The sequence below is a fragment of the Drosophila eugracilis genome, unplaced genomic scaffold (genome assembly GCF_018153835.1).
Source record: "Drosophila eugracilis isolate 14026-0451.02 unplaced genomic scaffold, ASM1815383v1 contig_2120, whole genome shotgun sequence".
In the NCBI taxonomy this organism is placed as follows: Eukaryota; Metazoa; Arthropoda; class Insecta; order Diptera; family Drosophilidae; genus Drosophila; species Drosophila eugracilis.
The window spans coordinates 803-23,169 of NW_024573001.1; the positions used below are offsets into that span (position 1 = coordinate 803).

At 41.3% G+C, this 22,367-nt stretch overlaps 1 pseudogene; it reads right to left on the bottom strand.

The window, feature by feature from the left end:
* Positions 1–208: 208 nt before the first annotated feature.
* On the bottom strand, positions 209–16,707 carry LOC108109608 (annotated as a pseudogene).
* Between the last annotated feature and the right edge of the window lie 5,660 nt (positions 16,708–22,367).

The following is a 22,367-nucleotide window of genomic DNA, read 5'->3' on the forward strand; positions in this document are numbered from 1 at the left end:
GTCCCTCCCTGATTTACCTTCTTTCTTTACTTCACCTTAACGCCCTGATTAATTACTAGTACTTTTAGGGCCGAGAATTTTGGACGAAAGTTTCATTCCAGTTCATACTGTGTTCTTTTTATGGCAACTAATTCTCCTACGGCATATTCAGTTTCTAACTTCCTTTTTTATAAACAGTTGCCCCCATTTTTCATGTGACGGACACATATTAAAAGGTTTTGGCCAAATGTGTTCTTCTGTAACTTTCCGGGGGCGTGGCTTTTGCAGTGTGTCTTTTCATTAATCTGTGCTTCAGGAGAGGGTTGGGCTCGATAAAAATAGGTACGCGGTTGACGGTAGTTTCGTTGGCCAAGATAATTTACAGAAAGGTTGTGAACTTTATTACGGCCCTTAGTGCCCCAACTTATATGGATGCTCCCGATATCGCCGCTCTTGGTAAACAATTGCCTAAAGGTCAGCTTCAGTAGTATCTGACGTCCCAAGTTTGTCACTAGATAGCCCTCCCCGAGCTACTGACATGATAGGGCTTCAGCTTTAGCCTTTAGACTTTCCTTGGGTTTTGCAATAGCCTTTATAGCTCCTTCAGGTTGCTTGAATGTGACAGCTAAAACTGTTTGCTGCACACACAACGTCAACATAGTCCAATTCATACATTTTTTGAATATCTTCTCCAAGGCATCGCAGCTGTAAGACTCGTGCTTTGCCTACATTTTCGACGACCATCATCTACTGACTCTAAACGTACAAATGCTCTGGGGATAAGGCGGTTAGCAGTTAAAGTTTACATCCTCCACAGGAGCAACTTTCTCGATAAAGCTCTTGATATCCTCTTTTGTGAAATTTGGTCCAAACAGGGCAACCACAACTGTGCGATCATTTAAAGCTTCCTTGTCCTTCGCCTGAGATACGGTCAAAACATTTTCTCCAAGAGTCAGCGACATGCTTCGACTTGCAAAGCGGCTTCTGCTCCAGCCGGCGTATCAAAGGCCATTGGAACCAGCGTCGGACTCTTCCTCCCTCGACGGTGGAACTTCCTTCACTGGTTGCTTCCTGGTCTTTTTGGAGGGCGACTGGGTAGCTGCGATCTTTTTCTCCTCTTCGTGTACCTTTAGTTTTTGATAGTCGGCCAGGTGAGATAATTTAATTTTATCTATGACGGAACTTTTCTCGACTATCTCCGTGACATTAAATGTCGATGCAAAGTCTCTCTTTTTGCCTTGAACAAGACGCCGTTGGAACTGAACATTACGTCGACTGACTGTAGCACATCCTTTCCCACAACCGCAGAGTACTCAAGTTCGTTCTGTTTGGCGAATTGAAAAATTACCGAGAAGCATACATCATCATCTTCAAGATCGACGTCGAAACATCCTACTGTCACAAGTTCGCCATTGCCGATACCTCTCAGGTGCTTAACTACTGGCTTTAGCTTCAAGCAGTCAAAACTTCCGAAAATGTCTCTCTCATCAAACACAATTCACATCCCGAATCAATCATGGCTGATGAATGTCACTCCTTCAGCTTTCATCTTTTTTTTGTGAATGGAGTCCCTTCGCAGCTTTTACTTCCAGTATGTTTTAAAAAAACTCTTAACGGAAATAGTTTCTTTATTCTCATCGCAATTTTTAAAAATATGACCTTCCTTGTTGCACTTGTAACATATTACTTCTTCGCCTTTGCAATCCTTAGCCATATGGCCTTCGCTGTTACACTTGAAGCATTTCCTTTTAAAATTGTTATGAGTCGGTTTACCTGTCGATTCCCTGTTCAAATTGTCTCTAATATTTCCATACCCTTTATCTTTTCGTAAATGCTTAATTCGGCTTTAAGTTCCCTAATGGAATTCGCTCGATACTACCCTGCCTTGTTGACCTGACTATCTGGGATGCCATCTATGAAGTACGATACCTCATCAAGATTTATCGGTTTGCTGATCTCCATTAAACTATAGAGATACTCGAGGCATGTCTCTTTTGGTTGTTTTTGCCTTTTGCGCAAAATCTTGTGTATCTCTGCCGAACATAGCTTTTTTACCGAATTCTTCCTTCAACGCGTTTTTCAGCTCAATCTAACCCCTAACTCCCCTTGTACATTTAATGTAGAGCTTGGCTGCTCAAATCAGGAGTTGCTTAGCATAAATAAATTTCTGCAAATTATCCCAACACACGGTAACTGCAACGTCATTGAATTCAGACAGCAAGTGATTGGCGTCTTCCTGTTTGGAGCCTGAAAATGATAAAACACTGTCCTGAATATCGCGTAGTTAAATCTCGAGCTACTAGGTTGAAACGCCTCTTGGTAATTGGAAGCACTACTAATACTCGCAACTTTCCCATCAGCCTCGCCGTCCTCATCGTCAGCCACATCTAATGCATAATGATCGTTCAACCGATCCTGGAAAGCTCCTTTTCTGCTAGTTGTATCCAAACCTAGTTCGGATAACTTTGCCCTCAGTAGAGGCACAGTCATAGCGAGGATCATTCTAGCATCCATAGTAATGCGTTAAAGCCGTTTACAAACAGTGGTACAATTCAATATTTAAATGTTTTGACACAACAAAGTAATAATTTAATTGACGTTAAACAATTCGTGTATTAAGAAAAATTCAAATCAGATTAAATATTTGAAATCGCCTCAGTCGCTCACCTCCACTGTGCAGTTTTAGGACTTTGGGAATATCATCTACTGACTCCAAACGTACAAATGCCCTGGGGATAAGGCGGTTAGCAGTTAAAGTAACATCCTCCACGGGAGCTACTTTCTCGATAAAGCTCTTAATATCCTCTTTGGTGACATTTCGTCCAAACAGGGCAACCACAACTGTGCGATCATTTAAAGCTTCCTTGTCCTTCGCCTGAGATACGGTCAAAACATTTTCTCCAAGAGTCAGCGCCTTATGCTTGACTTGCAAAGCGGCTTCTGCTCCAGCCGGCGTATCAAAGGCCATTGGAACCAGCGTCGGACTCTTCCTCCCTCGACGGTGGAACTTCCTTCACTGGTTGCTTCCTGGTCTTTTTGGAGGGCGACTGGGTAGCTGCGATCTTTTTCTCCTCTTCGTGTACCTTTAGTTTTTGATAGTCGGCCAGGTGAGATAATTTAATTTTATCTATGACGGAACTTTTCTCGACTATCTCCGTGACATTAAATGTCGATGCAAAGTCTCTCTCTTTTGCCCTGAACAAGACGCCGTTGGAACTGAACATTACGTGGACTGACTGTAGCACATCCTTTCCCACAACCGCAGAGTACTCGAGTTCGTTCTGTTTGGCGACATGGAAAGTTACCGAGAAGCATACATCATCATCTTCAAGATCGACGTCGAAACATCCTACTGTCACAAGTTCGCCATTGCCGATACCTCTCAGGTGCTTAACTATTGGCTTTAGCTTCAAGCAGTCAAAACTTCCGAAAATGCTCTCTCTCATCAAACACAATTCACATCCCGAATCAATCATGGCTATGAATGTCACTCCTTCAGCTTTCATCTTTTTGTAAATGAGTCCCTTCGCAGCTTTTACTTCCAGTATGTTTGCAAACTCTTAACGGAAATAGTTTCTTTATTCTCATCGCAATTTTTAGAGATATGACCTTCCTTGTTGCACTTGTAACAAATTACTTCGCCTTTGCAATCCTTAGCCATATGGCCTTCGCTGTTACACTTGAAGCATTTCCTTTTAAAATTGTTATGAGTCGGTTTACCTGTCGATTCCCTGTTCAAATTGTCTCTAATATTTCCATACCCTTTATCTTTTCGTAAATGCTTAATTCGGCTTTAAGTTCCCTAATGGAATTCGCTCGATACTACCCTGCCTTGTTGACCTGACTATCTGGGATGCCATCTATGAAGTACGATACTAGACTTTCCTCATCAAGATTTATCGGTTTGCTGATCTCCATTAAACTATAGAGATACTCGAGGCATGTCTCTTTTGGTTGTTTTTGCCTTTTGCGCAAAATCTTGTGTATCTCTGCCGAACATAGCTTTTTACCGAATTCTTCCTTCAACGCGTTTTTCAGCTCAATCTAACCCCTAACTCCCCTTGTACATTTAATGTAGAGCTTGGCTGCTCCAATCAGAAGTTGCTTACCAAATTATCCCAACCCACGGTAACTGCAACGTCATTGAATTCAGACAGCCAGTGATTGACGTCTTCCTGTTCGGAGCCTGAAAATTATGAAACACTGTCCTGAATATCGCGTAGTTAAATCTCGAGCTACTAGGTTGAAACGCCTGTTGGTAATTGGAAGCACTACTAATACTCGCAACTTCCCCATCAGCCTCGCCGTCCTCATCGTCAGCCACATCTAATGCATAATGATCGATCAACCGATCCTGCAAAGCTCCTTTTCTGCCAGTTGTATCCAAACCTAGTTCGGATAACTTTGCCCTTAGTAGAGGCACAGTCATAGCGAGGATCATTCTAGCATCCATAGTAATGCGTTCAAGACGTTTACAAACAGTGGTACAATTCAATATTTAAATGTTTTGACACAACAAAGTAATAATTTAATTGACGTTAAACAATTCGTGTATTCAAAAAAAATTCAAATCAGATTAAATATATGAAATCGCCTCAGTCGCTCACCACCACTGTGCAGTTTTAGGACTTTGGAAATATCATCTACTGACTTTAAACGTACAAATGCCCTGGGGATAAGGCGGTTAGCAGTTAAAGTAACATCCTCCACGGGAGCTACTTTCTCGATAAAGCTCTTGGTATCCTCTTTGGTCCAAACAGGGCAACCACAACTGTGCGATCATTTAAAGCTTCCTTGTCCTTCACCTGAGATACGTTCAAAACATTTCCTCCAAGAGTCAGCGCCTTATGCTTGGCTTGCCAAGCGGCTTCTGCTCCAGCCGGCGTATCGAGGGCCACAATGACGGAATTGGAACCCAACTTATTAGTGATACGGTGCACTGCATAGATCAGTCCGAACTTGGCGAATAAGGTGATCACATCATTGTGTTTGTATTTATTTGGGAAGTTCGCGGCATAGACGATCTGATTTTTTGGCGTTCCTATCGGAATACTACTAACGGACACTTTAGGAATTCCGCTCTTTTTTTTTAATCCTTCAGAGTTGGATTTCTCGGGTTTCTTACTTTCCTTGCCTTTCTTGGAAACAGGCTCCTCTACAGGGGCTTCATCATCTTCGTCGGAGTCTTCTTCCTTCCCCGCGTCTGAGGTCTTTGAAACCTCTCCTAGCTCCACCTTCTCGTCATCATCTTCCTCTTCGTCACTACTCTCATCTTCATCTTCCTCAGCCTCATTATCAATGATCGTCGATCTGCTGCTCAGCGTCGGACTCTTCCTCGCTCGACGGTGGAACTTCCTTCACTGGTTGCTTCCTGGTCTTTTTGGAGGGCGACAGGGTAGCTACGGTCCTACGGTCACAAGTTCGCCATTGCCGATACCTCTCAGGTGCTTAACTACTGGCTTTAGCTTCAAGCCATCAAATTTTCTGAAAATGTCCTATCTCATCAAACACAATTCACATCCCGAATCAATCATGGCTATGAATGTCACTCCTTCAGCTTTCATCTTTTTGTAAATGAGTCCCTTCGCAGCTTTCACTTCCAGGATGTTTGCAAACTCTTTCTTAACAGAAATAGTTTCTTTATTCTCATCGCAATTTTTAGAGATATGTTTTTTTTTTTTCGCGACTCCCGTTGCTTAACGTGCAACCCACCTTCCGCCCAACCGACCGAGGGGCTCTGCCGTCTATCGTACGGCTCGGAACACGGGGATAGTACCGAGTGGAATATTAAATAAATAAACTAATTAAATATGAGCTAAGTGGTTTAGTAAGACGATTTTTATGTTAGTAGGAGAAGTATTGGATATAATGTTGTAGAGGGTATTGTAACTCGAACATAATACCCTAAATGGTTCATGAAGGGCAAAGTTCGAGCTGCAATGTCTCAAGGATAAGGGAATATAGTTTCTAGTGGGTCTAGCGGGCACATTGATGTTTAAGCGACCTATTAGGGCTTGACTATCAATGTCCCCACTAATAAGATTGTTAATAAAAACAACGCCAAGCATTGTCCTACGGTTAGCAAGGGTAGGTAAGTTTATTAGTAATAGTCTGCTTTTATAGGAGGGAAGATGTAAGTTTGCATCCCAATTTTGGCCACGAAGAGCAAATAAGAAAAAGCTTTTTTGAATTGATTCTATACGGTCTTGGTGGACCGCGTACTGGGGGTTCCAGACGCAAGATCCATACTCTAAGATCGGACGAACGAGAGAGACAAATAAAGTTTTGGTTACGTAAGGGTCATTAAATTCTTTCGACCATCTTTTTATAAAACCTAACACACCTCTGGCTTTGTTAACCATGGAAAAAATGTGGTCGGAAAATGTAAGTTTGGCATCCAATAGGACACCTAAGTCGTCTACTAGCATTCTATCTAGGGTTACACCACAAAGTGTATAAGTGGATATTAACGGCTTAGAGCGATTGAAGGTCATTACTTTACACTTAGAGCCGTTAAGACTTAGTAAGTTTGCAGAGCACCAAAATTGAAAGTTGTTTAGGTCAGACTGTAGTTTTCTCTGGTAGCACGCATCATTATATTGAATACAAAGTTTCACATCATCTGCGTACATTAAAAAAAAAGAATTTGCTAAAGCGATTGGAAGGTCATTTATGAATAATGAACACCGGATGAAGCATAAATCGGACCAGACAAGACATCTTTAAATAAAACACGTTGCGTTCTACCAGTCAGATAACTTTCAACCCACTTAAGAAGATCGCATGGGAATCCGATTAAGTCAAGTTTATGAACTAAAAGTGAGTGATTTACAGAGTCAAATGCTTTACTAAAGTCAGTGTAGATGACATCTGTCTGAAGACTTTTTCGGAACCCAGTAATGACATAAGAGGTAAATTCAAGCAAGTTTGTAGTTGTAGACCGTCAGAGCCATAAAACCATGTTGATATGGAGATATTATTGATCTACACTGGTGTTGCAAATGGGACACAATAATTTTCTCAAAGAGTTTAGGAATTGCTGATAATTTAGAGATACCTCTATAATTACCAGCATCCGAAGTTTTCCCTTTCTTGTGTAAAGGAATGATGAAAGATTCCTTCCAAATAGGGGGAAACGTAGACGTTTCAAGCAGAGAGGTTAAACAATTTGAGAAGAGGATTGCAAATGGAAGACGCGCAGTACCTAAGCACACAGCCGGGAACGCCGTCGGGGCCCGGAGAGTAGGTCGGCTTAATACTCTGAAGATCCTTAAGAATACCACTCTTAGATAGAAAAGGTCGCGTGACGAGGTTCGATTGTGGAACACCGTAGACATAAGGCTACCTAGCGGTTGTCGAAGGTGAATATGTGGTTTGAAAAAACTTGGCGAACATATTGGCTATTGCCTGATCAGTTCTCGCCGTTGAGTTTTCAAACGTTAGTGCTGAAGGAAACGTTTTAGGTCTACGCTTAGTCTTAACGAAATTATAAAACTGTTTCGGATCCTTTGTAAATTGGGTCCTACAACGACCTAAAAAATTTTTATAACACTGAGCGTTAAGCACGGTAAAATTTGACCGAGCAATTAAGTATTGAGAGTAACTAAGCGGAGTTCTAGTTTTTAAGTATTTCTTCTGAAGCCTGAACTTTATATTTTTTAAGGTGCTTAAGCCCTTGGTATACCAAGGAGGGTTATCCGTTCTGGACGGGTACCTCATCGGAACACATATATCAAAAATTTGGTTTAATGCATGGTAGAATATGTTTAAAGCTGAAGTCATATCATTGCATGCGTAGAGATCGGACCAGTCAAAATCAGAGATAAGAATATTAAGTTTAAGAAAGTCTGACATGCTAAAACATCGAACCTTTTTGACAGTCCTAGTAGGCGCAGTCGTTTGGGGTGGTCCAACATCGATCGCCAGCTCCAGAGTGGGATGATAAAGATCTTCAGGGCGTGTAAGTGGTGGAACCCTAGATATATGTACGGAGTCCGAATCTGAGATAAAGCATAGATCGAGTAACCGACCTAAAGAGTTTTTAACATGGTTAATTTGTTCCAGGGTCATGTCTAACATACCTGCAATAAAATCATTATGTGAGGAAGGTGTTAAAGCTAAACTATTTTCATTTTTTGAACCACTAACTGATCTACATCTGATAATAACGTAAAAACGGACTGTATGGCCGCTAGGTGCAACTCATACGTGGATGGGTCGGACTTGGGAGGGATGTAAGAACATGTAATAAATAAAAACCTATCAGGAAGCGTAAGTTTAACACAAATGAATTCGATATCGCCGAATTGAAGGTTAATCTCCTCGGATACAAGTTTAGAGTCGACAGAAATTAACACTCCACCCCCAGATCCGAGTGATCGTTCAAGCCTGTATATTACATACCTACTCGGAAAAATTTCAGAACTAAGAATTTCCGAAACCAGCCATGTTTCGGTAAAAACAATTATTTGGGATGCAAAAGAAAAGCTCTCAGAAAACAAAGTAGGAAGCTTAGTACGCAACCCCCTTGTGTTCTGATAGGAAAGAATGAGAGACGATGTTAGTTTTTTGCGAGGGTTTGCTCAATGGCTTTTGTTTGAGGGAGTTTTACCGCAGGTCGATTAATTTTCTTTTTTTTATGTCCCGGTCGATGTTCTTGGACGAAAATTCCGGCCAGAACTTGGTTGAGCACATTTTGTCAAATTCCACCGAGGGGACGCGAATCTTAAATGATGATACTATTCTGTTATAATGATATTTAAATTTAGTTATGTTATCCACCTTAATGTCGGCTTTCGTTCTGGCTTGTATGTATGCCAATACGTCTGACTCAGACGTATCCTCGGAAAGCCGGGAAACAAATATATGTTTCTCAGGTGGGATTACCTTTAGGGGTTTTGGTGTAGCAGGTTCTGATCCTGCACCGCCAGTGCACGCCGGTAGTCCGGGCACGAAATTCCCCTGCAGTGTATCGGGTGGGTTGATGTTAATGGAGATTGGCTCTGTAGGAGACAGGATCCTTGAAGCAGAAAAACTATCTAACGATTTCCTACCATCATGTCCAGAAAATTCGGATTCCGAATTTTTCGTACTCACCGGAGTGTTGGCCAAAGGCGTTCCAAACAGCTGCGGCGACACTTCAGTGTTCTGAAGGTAAGAAGTGGGAGCGAGAAGGGAACTAGTGATCTGCGGCACACAAGAGTTTGATTTTTTACGCTTTGGAGACTCATTTAACAATTGGACATTATTAAATTGGGTGTCCAGCGCCGTGAGAAAATCGCTGGCTTTACGAAAAGCGCCGAGCACCTCACGAAAATCATTTTTTATCTGCCGCATAAAAGATCTCATTTCCCTTTGAGTCCCCCGACAACTTTCACAGCAATAATGTAAGGCGGAATCGCCTCGGGCCAAAACGTCCGATACGGTGGCACGGAAATTGGCACATTTGGCATGAACCATATTATCACAAACAACACAAAACGCTCGGCTGGTTAGTTGTAATTATTTTGTTACAAGATTTTAAGTAGCAGACAATTTCAGACATAATGATTTATAATTATTATTTTTAGGCACTATTTAATCGAAGAAAGCCCACTGTGCGAGAACAGAAAAATAAGAATAAAAACAAGATAAGTTTTAGATATGCACACTATGAGAAGTGTGAGGGAGCGGGGGAATAGATTGAAATCAAGATAAGGTATAGATAGACAACACGAGAGCGACGCGAGCGGGAGAGGAACCGTTTATCGCGAAAGACGAAAAATAGGAGAATGTGAAAATAATTTAAGTAAATTGAGAGTTTAAACAAAAGAAACAAAAGCTACACAGTTTAGTTCACTGCGCGGAAGGCAAACGGCTGAAGGTTTTATTTATACAAAGAAATTCGTATCGGTTTAAGCGTATATTCGTAAATAGCCAACAAAGTTAACGAGAGTAGAAAAAAAAACACGTCCGTTCGCTTCGGAAGAGAATGCTTTGAATGTCCTTCCTTGTTGCACTTGTAACATATTACTTCGCCTTTGCAACCCTTAGCAATATGGCCTTCGCTGGTACACTTGAAGCATTTCCTTTTAAAATTGTTCTGAGTCGGTTTACCTGTCGATTCCCTGTTCAAATTGTCTTTAATATTTCCCTTACCCTTTATCTTTTCGTAAATGCTTAATTCGGCTTTAAGTTCCCTAAAGGAATTCGCTCGATACAACCCTGCCTTGTTGACCTGGCTATCTGGGATGCCATCTATGAAGTACGATACTAGACTTTCCTCATCAAGATTTATCGGTTTGCTGATCTCCATTAAACTATAGAGATACTCGAGGCATGTCTCTTTTGGTTGTTTTTGCCTTTTGCGCAAAATCTTGTGTATCTCTGCCGAACATAGCTTTTTACCGAATTCTTCCTTCAACGCGTTTTTCAGCTTAATCCAACCCCTAACTCCCCTTGTACATTTAATGCAGAGCTTGGCTGCTCCAATCAGAAGTTGCTTAGCATAAATAAATTTCTGCACATTTATCCCAACCCACGGTAACTGCAACGTCATCGAATTTCAGAATTTTTTTCAGCGCTCGCTCGCGAAAGACAACAAGAGCAACAAGACGAGCCGCGACTGCAAATACAACAACAACTGCGTCTACGATGTCGTCGGCTCTCCAGCCTATTCTCTTATCGCAAGCTGAACCAACAACAACCACAGCTACTGCCATTACTTCAGTTTCAAAGGCAATAAAAACTACGACAACTAACCAAAAGCATAAATACATTAGGGAGAAAATTACGAACGCCCTGGTAAACAAAATTGTTGCGTTGACTGGAGACGGAAACTTTCATGTTGTTCCGGTCACAAAAGTGAAGAACAGTACCGAGCTGTTTCCAAATACCTGTAGGAAGCTAGGAAAAGCTACTAGACGTACCAACTTAAAAGTATGATGGAATTCATGTCATTCATGAAAACGACCATGCAAACACTGGTTCTCAACCAGAACATGGTGCTACAGCTACTTGGCGTTTCACGGCACAACCATGAAGTAACACAGTTTCTGAATAATAATCATATCGATATTATGCTACTGGAAGAGACGCACCTCACAAACAAATACAACTTTCAAGTAAGAGGATACACTCTCTGTTCAAGTGCAGTCAGGCAACGGACACCTCACCATAGCCGCTGTTTACTGCCCACCTCGCTTTACAATTTCTGAAGGACAATTCATGGACTTCTATAACTTGCTTGGGGATCGTTTTATAGCCGCAGGGGACTATAGTGCCAAACACACGCACTGCGGATCACGCCTTGTGACTCCCAAAGGAAGGCAATTATACAATGCAATCATAAAACCGAACAACAAATTAGACTACGATTCAACATACCAACAGACCCCCGGAAAGTCCCAGACCTGCTCTTGAAGAAGTATTCGTGAAGGCAGCCACTATCGCAATACCACAAGGCACGGAGATGGAAACCAACCACCTTAAAACTAATCTGCAAATTGAACGGCTAGTCCTAGAAAAGAGGAGCCTGCGACGGGCCTGGCAAACAAACAGATCGCCTTCATCAAAACAACGTCTTATTAAAGCCACACGCTTACTAAATCGAGCTCTAAAGCAAGAAGCAGAAAAGGCACAACTGCGGTATATCAAAAAACTTTCGCCAACCAGTACAAAACATCCTCTGTGGAGGGCTCATCCAAATCTGAGCTCCCCTATCGAAACTGTCACGCCGATAAGAAATTTTTTGCCTTACATCTCAGAAACGTCTTCCAGCCGAACCCTGCCACTGGTTCATTTGTACTACCACAAATCGAATCTGAATCTATTTCCTTGACACCATTGTTTCAGCCGAAGGAGATCGCGAAAGTCATTGGGGAACTGAAACAGAAAAAGGCCACTGGCGGTGACCAAATAACCCCAAAAATGATAACCGAACTTCCAAACTCTGCCGTTGAGGTTATTTGTAAGCTCTTCAATGGGATCATGACACTCGGCTACTATCCAAAAAAATGGAAAAAATCTATTGTCATTATGATACCGAAGCCCCGAAAAGACCGTACAATTTCGACATCCTACAGGCCAATCAGTCTATTATCGTGTTTGTCTAAGTTGTTCGAAAAATGTCTTCTAACCCGCATAATACCATATCTAGAAGCACACAATGTTATCCCTGCTCATCAATTTGGCTTCCGTCAAAACCATGGAACAATTGAACAAGTAAACAAAATAACATCAGAAATTCGCACAGCCCTTCAGGATCGGGAATACTGCAGCGCAATATTCCTCGACGTATGTCAAGCCTTTGATCGAGTATGGCTAGATGGTCTCATGCACAAAATTAAAACACACTTGCCTGGTTACACTCATAAGCTTCTTGAGTCGTATTTATACAACAGAACCTTCTCTGTAAGGTGCAACACAGCAACATCCGGCGACTACATTATCAAAGCTGGAGTCCCGCAAGGAAGCGCGATAGGGCCTACTCTGTTCCTCCTATACACATCGGATATTCCCACAAATGAGCAGCTAACAACATCTACGTTCGCTGACGACACCGCAATTCTAAGTCGCTCGGGGTGCCCAGGCAGAGCCACCACACAGCTAGCAAATCACCTCCTCGTAGTAGAGAGGTTGCTATCTGATTGGCGGATTAAAATAAATGAACAAAAATGTAAACACATAACGTTTACCCTCAACAGGCAAACTTGCCCTCCACTATCATCAAATAACACCCAGATTCCCCAAGTTAACGATGTAACGTACCTCGGCGTCCACCTTGACAGACGACTAACCTGGAGAAGACACATCCAATGCAAAAAAGAACACCTAAAACTAAAAGCCAACAGCCTCCACTGGATTCTTAACGCCCGTTCACCCCTGCGTCTGGTCTTGCTCTACAACTCTACCCTCAAGCCCATCTGGACATTCGGCTCCCAGCTATGGGGGAACGCCAGCAAAACGAATATAGACATTATACAGCGCGTCCAGTCAAAAACCCTCCGAATTATCACTGGGGCACCATGGTATATTCGCAATCTAAACATCCACAGGGACCTAGGCATTCTTACCGTAAAAGATGAAATAGACAAACAAAAAGCGTCTTACAATGAAAAACTCTCTATGTACCCCAATCGCATCTCAAGAAGCCTGGTTCCCAGCCGATCCCGTCTACAAAGCAACGACCTGCACAGCTAGCAATTACTTTCGGGCCCCCTATAGCACAATATCAGTCATATGACAGTTAGTTAGAGTAATTAGGTTTAAGATTTGATACACTTATTGTTAGTCTCCAAAGGGAGAAGATTCAATAAAATAAATAGCAAAGTAATAAAAAAAAAAAAAAAAAAAATTCAGACAGCCAGTGATTGACGTCTTTCTGTTCGGAGCCTGAAAATGATGAAACACTGTTCTGAATATCGCGTCTCGAGTCTCGAGCTACTAGGTTGAACCGCCTCTTGGTAATTGGAAGCACTACTAATACTCGCAGCCACATCTAATGCATAATGATCGAACAACCGATCCTGCAAATCTCCTTTTCTGCCAGTTGTATCCAAACCTAGTTCGGATAACTTTGCCCTTAGTAGAGGCACAGTCATAGCGTGGATCATTCTAGCATCCATAGTAATGCGTTCAAGCCGTTTACATACAGTGGTACAATTCAATATTTAAATGTTTTGATACAACAAAGTAAGAATTTAATTGACGTTAAACAATTCGTGTATTCAAAAAAAATTCAAATCAGATTAAATAAATGAAATCGCCTCAGTCGCTCACCACACCCAATTGGATTTTGCTGTCTTCTACGTCTGCTTGAATTTTGCCAATCCAGTCCACTCTGCTACTCGAGCTCGTACTCTTCTACGATGTCGTCACGCTGCACTGGTTGCTCGTCTCGTTGCCACTTCTTGATCGTCTCTCGCAATTTTTTGGCGGATTGCATCGTTTCCAGATCTTGCAGCTCCTCTTTTCGCCACAGGGAATTTTTTGTTGTCGCAAAAATAGGAAGTGGTCAGTCCACTGCTGTATGACGTTGTTCTCTTTTCTCTACTGCGCAGATTTTGCGTTGCAGGTATTTTCTTAGAGTTAATTTTTGGGTACGCTCACAGTAAAGTTTTTGCAAAATTTTTGGCACTTTTGTAGTCTGTGTACACCAATTCGTTGCTTCAAAGTTGGTCGATCTTTTTAACTTTTTAGATTTTCCTCGTCTTTATCTGTTCTTGTTAAGCAATTACATCCAACGCTTTTCAGTTTTCTACTTCTTTTTTTTCTCAGTCTTCACTTCATTCTTCGTCGCGACAGTTTTCGATCTGTTAACGCACAGTTTTCTCTTTGTTCTTTTATTTTAGGGGTAGTACAAATTGGTAATGTTTATTTCGGATATATATAAAGGTAAATTAAAGAAACAAAGGTTTTGTATTAAACTTGACGACTTCCGCACTCTATGGATGACACTTGCTCTCTTCAATATTCGCAATCAACTGTCTTCAACTAAAATTAGTAAGGCGCAACTTCTATTAGGAAGAGGGTGTTGGGTATAGCGTTTTGGCTGATGGAAAAAAGCTACGAGGTTGTGGAATTCCGAACACTGTGTCCCCATATGAAATTAATACTTAATACCTTAATAGACCCATATCCCACATGTATGTATATCCAACTTGCCGTCAAATGAACAATTTATAATATATGTATATATATATATATAAATTCACAAAATTTAGAAATGGTCGACTTATGAGTTGCTTACATCCAGTATTAAATACCATTTGATTGAAAGTATAAGTGCGAGAACTGAGAGGATTACGATAATTGTAATTCTCTTTACAAAAAAAATAATATGCAAAATATATTACACGTGGAGCGGACAGGAAGTGAGAATGTTCTAGAAAAGATTGAGGCATGATAAAATGTCCCAATATGCAACCCACTCACACATAACTCTCATTGAGGAAGAGTAGAGGAAATCGTTATCATTTCAGCTCACAGTTTGTAATAACTATACACACTACACACTCACACACTGCCTGGAGGGAGGAGTCGTGGGTGAGTTTAAGGTGAGTGGAGGTGGAGTTTAGGGCTAGTAGAGAATGACTTTAGGATGAGTGGAAGTGGAGGGAGGAATGGAGGCAGGAGTCTAGCTTGAGTTTAGGTGTAAGGGGAGGGAGGAGTGGAGGGAGAGCCCAGAAGACGAATTTACCCAGAGTCCGTATATTTTTTTCTAGTAGCCAGAACCCGTATATTTTACCTTGTAGCCAGAACCCGTATATCGTTCCTACTTCGGCCAATGCATCATTTTCCACAAAGAGTCGTCATATATAAAAGAGAGAGCCGCTGGCCAAATACAATCACAAATACGCACTCTTGCCCCGACAGCGCTACCAGTTCTTTAGACCTCTCTTTATCGCTGGACAAGTGTAAGCGTTGGTGTTGTTGTTGTTTTTGTCTGCGTTTTCGGTATTCTTGCTGAGAGTGTGTAGCCTCTAAAATTTGTGCATGCATTAAATAAACAAGAATCAACGCTATTGTCGAGTGCCGCTACTATAAAATACCCGTTAATTTTAAAATATTCATTTTGCTTGTGGAAATTTATAAAGCGCCACTTATGTCAAAGAAACATGTTGAGTAACTGATAGTGACGTCACAAACCATGTGAGGCTTTAAAACCTACTTTTCTTCATAAATAGCGACAACAAATTCCGATTTGAAATATCGATAGAGATACGAGTATAGTTTTAGAGCGTGAAGCGCTCCATGAGAGTTGATGCCCGCTTTGCGATTTTTAATGGTACCAGTGGTGCTGGTAGTTCACACAGGCCTGCTCCCATGTCAAGTGGCGAATTTCTGCGCCCTGTTTAACACGACGATTTACAGCCATCCTCAGTTGACCAAGGTAGAGAAGCTCAGCTGGCTCATTTTATGTCAGCTTTGGATACTGCAAGAGCGCATGAGATTAATGACGATAACTATGATGTTTTAGTAATCGACGGTTAATATTCAGGCTCACATCAACGATATCCTACAGCTAAGGGATTCAATGCTAATATGCGGGCTGTCATGAGTTCCGGGAATTGAAGCCAGCCTGTTATTATAACTGTTCGCAGTTGGGCAAATCCAAATAGGTGCAGAAGACGCTTTTTATTAATCTGCTCAAGAAACTCGCCCTCGAAAGATGCACAGTTATTTGCACAATCCATCAGCCAAGTGCCTTGACCTTTGCCATGTTCAATCACCTGTACGCCATTGGCGAGGGGCAATGCATCTACGCATGCGTATCCCAAAATATTTTGCCCTTATTGGGAGCCCTCAATTTGTACTGCTTTAAGTCCTAAAACCCAGCCGATTACTTAATGGAGATAGCCACTCACGGCTCTGACACGGAGGAGGAAGTTGGTAGCCGTGACGGGCAATGGGCGCAACGAGGAGACAGAGCAAATCTGCTCGAGTAGCGCAACTGGCAGTCATGAAGAAAGTTGACTAACTAATGGCAGTAATGTCCTCATTTGTCTCAGTGCCTCAGTGCTCAGTCCTCACTAACTCCCATCAATGAGCTCTTTTCTCGAGTGAAGGACAACCATACGGCTGGAATCGGAATCACCGCCGACCGTGCGCCGGATGCTACTGCAAGCCCAAGTGGAATTAAAACAAGCCAGCCATTGAACTATATTTATCGCACTTGTGCAAGAGGCAAATTACCACCATGTAATCATTCTGCTGGGTCAGCGCGTTGACCACGATGCGGTTCGCCATTAACCTGATCACGGGTCTTCTAATATGAATACTGTACTTTGGGATCGGTTACGATGCCACTAACACGCTTAACATCATACCTCTTTTACATGATCATGTTCATCATGTGCTGTGCCCACCTATATGATGACCCAACAGCCCTTGGGACTCTGGCGGTTCGGTCTCTTCATTCTGATTGGTCTCGCAGAGCATCGAATTAGCTGTTGGAACAAAGGAAGTTTCGCATACCCTTTGCTGGTATTCGTAGCGCATGCGCTTTTGGGAGCTTTGTAGATCTGCTGCACACTAGCTCTTCGTGTACTTGTGTGTGTCTTTCCCGTCTCGCCCCTTGCTCGGGTAAAAATTGATGGCTGCATACAAAGGCATTCATAATCATATTATAGACGCCACCGTTATCCGCGGTTTGTGGACATTAGAGTGGGCGAGGCCGGATGAAAACTCGTGCCGAGTTGCAGTGGCATCTCTTTAATACGTATTCTTAAGCCTAACTTTCTAACTCTTATAGGTCCCAATAGGGTGGACATGGCTAGATGGGAAAAAACAGTTTGCATTTGGGGCATCATAGAAATCTACATGCTTAATCCGAACTTTCTATCACTTATAGTCAACGAGATATCAGGTTTTCTCGAAAACGCGAAAACGTTTATTGAGCTTGGTATGCGTATGGGTGGGCCTGATAATAGTACCACTAAAAGATACACTGGCATCCAAAGTTTATACATACCGAATTTCAACTTTCTAGCTCTAATAGTTCCCGAGATTTCAGCGATTTTAGTTTTTCGCGATTTGTGGGCGTTAGAGTAGGCTTGGCAGGTTGTTGTTTTTCGCTGCGTTTTCGGTAGTCTTGTTGAGCGTGTGGTGGCCTATAAAATTTGTGCATACTGCGTATTAGTACCGAAGAAATTAATAAATAAGAAGGAATCAGCGATATAGTCGAGTGCCGCGAATACCCGTTACTGTTTTACACAATTTACAAAACGCCACCTATTGTCAGAACAATCAGGTTGAGTAACTGATAGTGACCTCACTGTCCATGCGAGGCCTTATAACCTACATTTCATCATAAAATAAAGTTCCGATTTGAAAAACATTTGGAAAATCGATATATACAGAAATAAGTTATACAAGGTCACACGAAGGCATTCATAATATTATTATAGACGCCACAGTGTTCCGCGGTTTGTGGGTGTTAGAGTAGGCGAGGCCAGATGAAAACTCGTGGGAAGTTGCAGTGGCATCCCTGAAATACGTACTCTTAAGCCTAACTTTCTAGCTCTTTTAGTTCCCGAGATTTTTGAATTTTTGGTTTTTCGGGTTTTGTGTGCATTTGGGTGGGCGTGGCTAAATGAAAAAAAAACAATTCGCATTTGGGGCATCATAGAAATCTACGTGCTTAATCCGAACTTTCTATCACTTATAGTTAACGAGATATCAGGTTTTTTTGAAAATGCGAAAACCGTCTTGTGGGTGTGGTGTGTGGGCGTGGCCAGATAATAGTACCACTAAAAGATGCGCTGGCATCCAAAGTTTATACATACTAAATTTAAACTTTCTAGCTCTAATAGTTCCCGAGACTTCAGCGATTTTAGTTTTTCGCGATTTGTGGGCGTTAGACTTGCGCTGTCCCGGGACCTCAAAAATCTTCATGCTTAATATTAACTTTGTATCTGGTATAGTTCCTGAGATCTCAGCGTTCATACGGAAGGACGGACGGTCGGACGGACGGACGGTCGGATGGACGGACGGTCGTACGGACGGACGGACGGACGGACAGACGGACATGGCTCAATCGACTTCGCTATTGATCCTGTTCAAGAATATATATACTTAATAGGGTCGGAAACGCTTCCTTCTATCTTTTACATACTTTTCAACGAATCTAGTTTACCCTTTTACTCTACGAGTAACGAGTATAATGATACATATCAATATCTGGGAATAGTTCCAGTTCTATTTTTGTTGTTTTCAACATTGCATCCCATAAGAGTCTAGGAGTTGTATAATATTGACATGGATCTAAATTGTAGATTTGTTTACATACTTTTCTAAAATTCTCAAAGATTTCACATAGGAAAAGCACGCCTATCTTTAAATATAACCATAAATAATCTAATAAATTTTCACAATAGAATATTCGAGTTCAAATGAAGAAATCCTTTATAATATTATGGACGCCACAGTTTTTCGCGGTTTGGGGGCGTTAGGCCAGAAAAAAATTTGTGTCGAGTTGCAGTGGCATCTCTTAGCACAACTTTCTAACCTTCATAGTTCTTGAGATTTTTGCACTTTTGGTTTTCCAGTTTTTGAGGGCGTTACTGACTGGGCTTTAAAAGCTTACGCGCACAACAATTGTAATGCGTATCTCTCTCTAAAACCTCTATCCTCACGCAACATCTCTTTCTCATATTCGCATCGAATTATCCTGACCATCAAGAGAATAGATGGAACAAAGCGTACTAACAAACAACCGTTAGAGTGCACAGACGAGAATTGTCACTTGATACATTCTTTTACACTGGCCATCATAATTTAAGATCCGACACGGCCATTCTGACAATTACACGTCCTCGTTACTGTAATCTTAATATTAGAAATATGACTTATAAATCCGTGACCATAGCTTGTGTTTTCTTTTACTTATCAATTTCAAATACCATTTATTTATTCGGTATATTACCTTATTCTTAACATTTTCTCTTATTTCATAATCTTTCATTATTTTACATTCTACACAACATTATAAACAAATTTCAAATCTTAATCTCATTGCATAATCCTATTCAATTGAATATTTTAATTAATTACATTAGCTTCTCAGCAATTCAAAATTCGACTATAGATATGGTCACTATGATTTCCTTTTGATTAAGAGCATAGTCCCGTCAAGAGCGCCACACGCCATCTTCCAACTTTCGTCTTTCACTTGTGATTGCCCAATGATGGACATAGCTCAAATCTCAAAACCATATCTTTAACTCATACATTTTAATCAAATATTGTCATAAATCAACCATGCATAAACTTTGCATCCGCCAGGTTATTTCCATTAGAATTCGCAGACACATCCGCCATTCACAGACATTTTCCTATCGAAGTCTATTGCAACTTCATCTCAGCCATTCCATACTCTATATGGACATATTGTTTTCACATAACATATACTCTCATACGAATATATTATAACCATTTCAACAAGTCTCAGGCGGGCACTCTAATTCACTCGGAACATAACCATATGGCATCTTTCTCAAATCTTCATGACAATATTTATAAGTTCTCTTATTATGCAATGACTTCAAAAACCAAAAATGGTCCTTTAAACTTTACATCTAATTTAGTTTGATGTCGTTCTTCATTTTTCAGTAAACCAAAATCTCCAATTTTATGTCGTTCAACTGCTGCTTTATTTTTATCGAACCTTATTTTGTCGTAACTAGCTTGATTGTTCATATTTTCAAATGCCCTAGCATTGACTATTTCTACCTCCATTTCTGTATCATACTGAACCAAACCCAAAGAACGAGCCTCCTTTCCGACAAGCAACTCTAGGAGACTTGCTTTGGGTTGCACTACTAACTGTGCAATTCAAGGCAAAGTTGTACCTCACCCTAAAGCATCTTGCCAAGTCACCGATCTCGATTCAACCGCTGACAGTAGATTCTTAAGTGTACTCATTACACGTTCAACTAGACCATTCTCCTCCTGTAGCTATAAGATGAAGCCTAATCTTCTGTTATATACAAAATTCTGAAAATTTCCCACTAGTAAAACATATACTCTGATCAGCTATTATACGCTGCGGTATTCCAAACAAAAAAAATAAATGATTTCATTTCCTGAATACAACTGTCAGAATCTAATCTTAAAGTATGGAACAAATAAACAAATTTTGTTAAGGCATCAATTTGTACTATCACGTATTTGTTGAAGATAAATGTTTCTAATTCAAAATTACCCGCCAAGTCAGAGGGCCCTTGAAATATCATATCGATAGTACGATAGTATCGAATCATAAACACATAACTAATCATAACCTAAAAAGCTGTTGAAGAGGGTGAATAAACACGCGGTTGAGTTTTCAATAAATATTGTTTATTTACTGGGTTATGGGCCCAGGAACGTTTTGTTGAGTTTAAAGTAAAAGAAAAAAGGGGACATTTTGCTCGATTACGATGGATTTGGCGAAGCACGTCACGAAGCTCTCAGGTGCGACCGATTGGCCGACTTGGAAAAGAAAAATTAGGGAACTGATAGATTATCACGACGGTGCTCTCGACGCGTTGGACGGAAAGATCGTCAAACCGGATCCATTGCCAGAAGGCGCCTCAACAGAAGATGCAAAGAAGAACAAGTAGAAGAGCGACTTTTTTCGTAAGGCCAACAACTATGCAAAATCCATGATTACCACTGCGGTCACGGACTCGGTGTAGCAGAAGATCATGGACAAGGATACAGCACACGATACGTGGGAAGCTCTGAAAAATCAGTTTGAAGCAACAGCGAAGGACCAGGTATTCAGGATATGCAACGAGTTTTTCGCTTTCTCTTGGAATCCAGGTAACGATGTATCAACCCACATAACAAAATTGCGTAGTCTATGGAACGATTTAAATCAAGCTTTGAAGGCTAAAAATGAAACTGAGCTGCCAGATTTAATACTTGTTTGTAAAACGCTACATATTTTGCGAAACGTTCCGTCAAAGTTGGATGCTCTTGACAAAAGAAGAAGAAGAGACTTTTGACGAGTTAACTAATCAAATTGTCATGTTTGAGAGAAATTTTAGAACAAAAGAATATGATGAAAAGGAAAGCCAGGAGGCTTTTTCTACCATACCAAAAAAGGAGCATCGTCAGGATTCAGCAGCATCTAAGTCGGCGATTAGATACCTGCCGCTATTGCAAGAAAAGGGGACACTGGATCAGGAACTGCATAAAATGGAAGAAGGATGGACGTCCGAAGCCGAGCTACCAGAATGCTGAACAAGGAAATTGTGCAGAACCAACGTTAACTCTCGTCTCAGTCCACAATAGCGTGTCTGCAGCAGAGGCAAACTCAGAGGTCGACTGGTGGATAGACAACGGTGCAACAAAACACGTTGTGAAGACTGTGAAGTATTTCGAGCATTTTGAGAAGTTTGAAAATCCGAGTTGGATCAGAGCAGCTGGAAATGAAACCTTGTCAGCTTTGGGCTAGGGCACAATCAAAGTCAAAACGATTGTCAATGGAAAAATTCTTTTTCTTTCTTTGAAAAATGTATGGTTTGTTCCCAATATAATGAAGAACCTGTTTCCAATTTTGGCTGCCCAAGACAATAATCCAAGTAGTCGTTTTGAGTCGTCAGCAACCGAGCGCCCCCTTAAAATAAACGACAAGATTGTCCTCGTTAGAGCCAGAGAAGTTGGAGGAACACTCTACAGAGCAGCGATCGAGCCCATACTTCCAGAACGAAACGTCGATGTCAACGTCGCAACTTCAGGAACTTCAATTCTCCAACTCTACCACGAGAGATGGGGACATCAGGACAAGAATCACATCAAGGACATGCTCAAAAGAGAAATGGGCATTCAAATCAAGATTGAGAGTAGCTTTTGCGAGCCTTGCATCCTTGGAAAGGCGCATCGATTGCCATTTGGAACGAGGAAACCAGCGATGAAGCCAG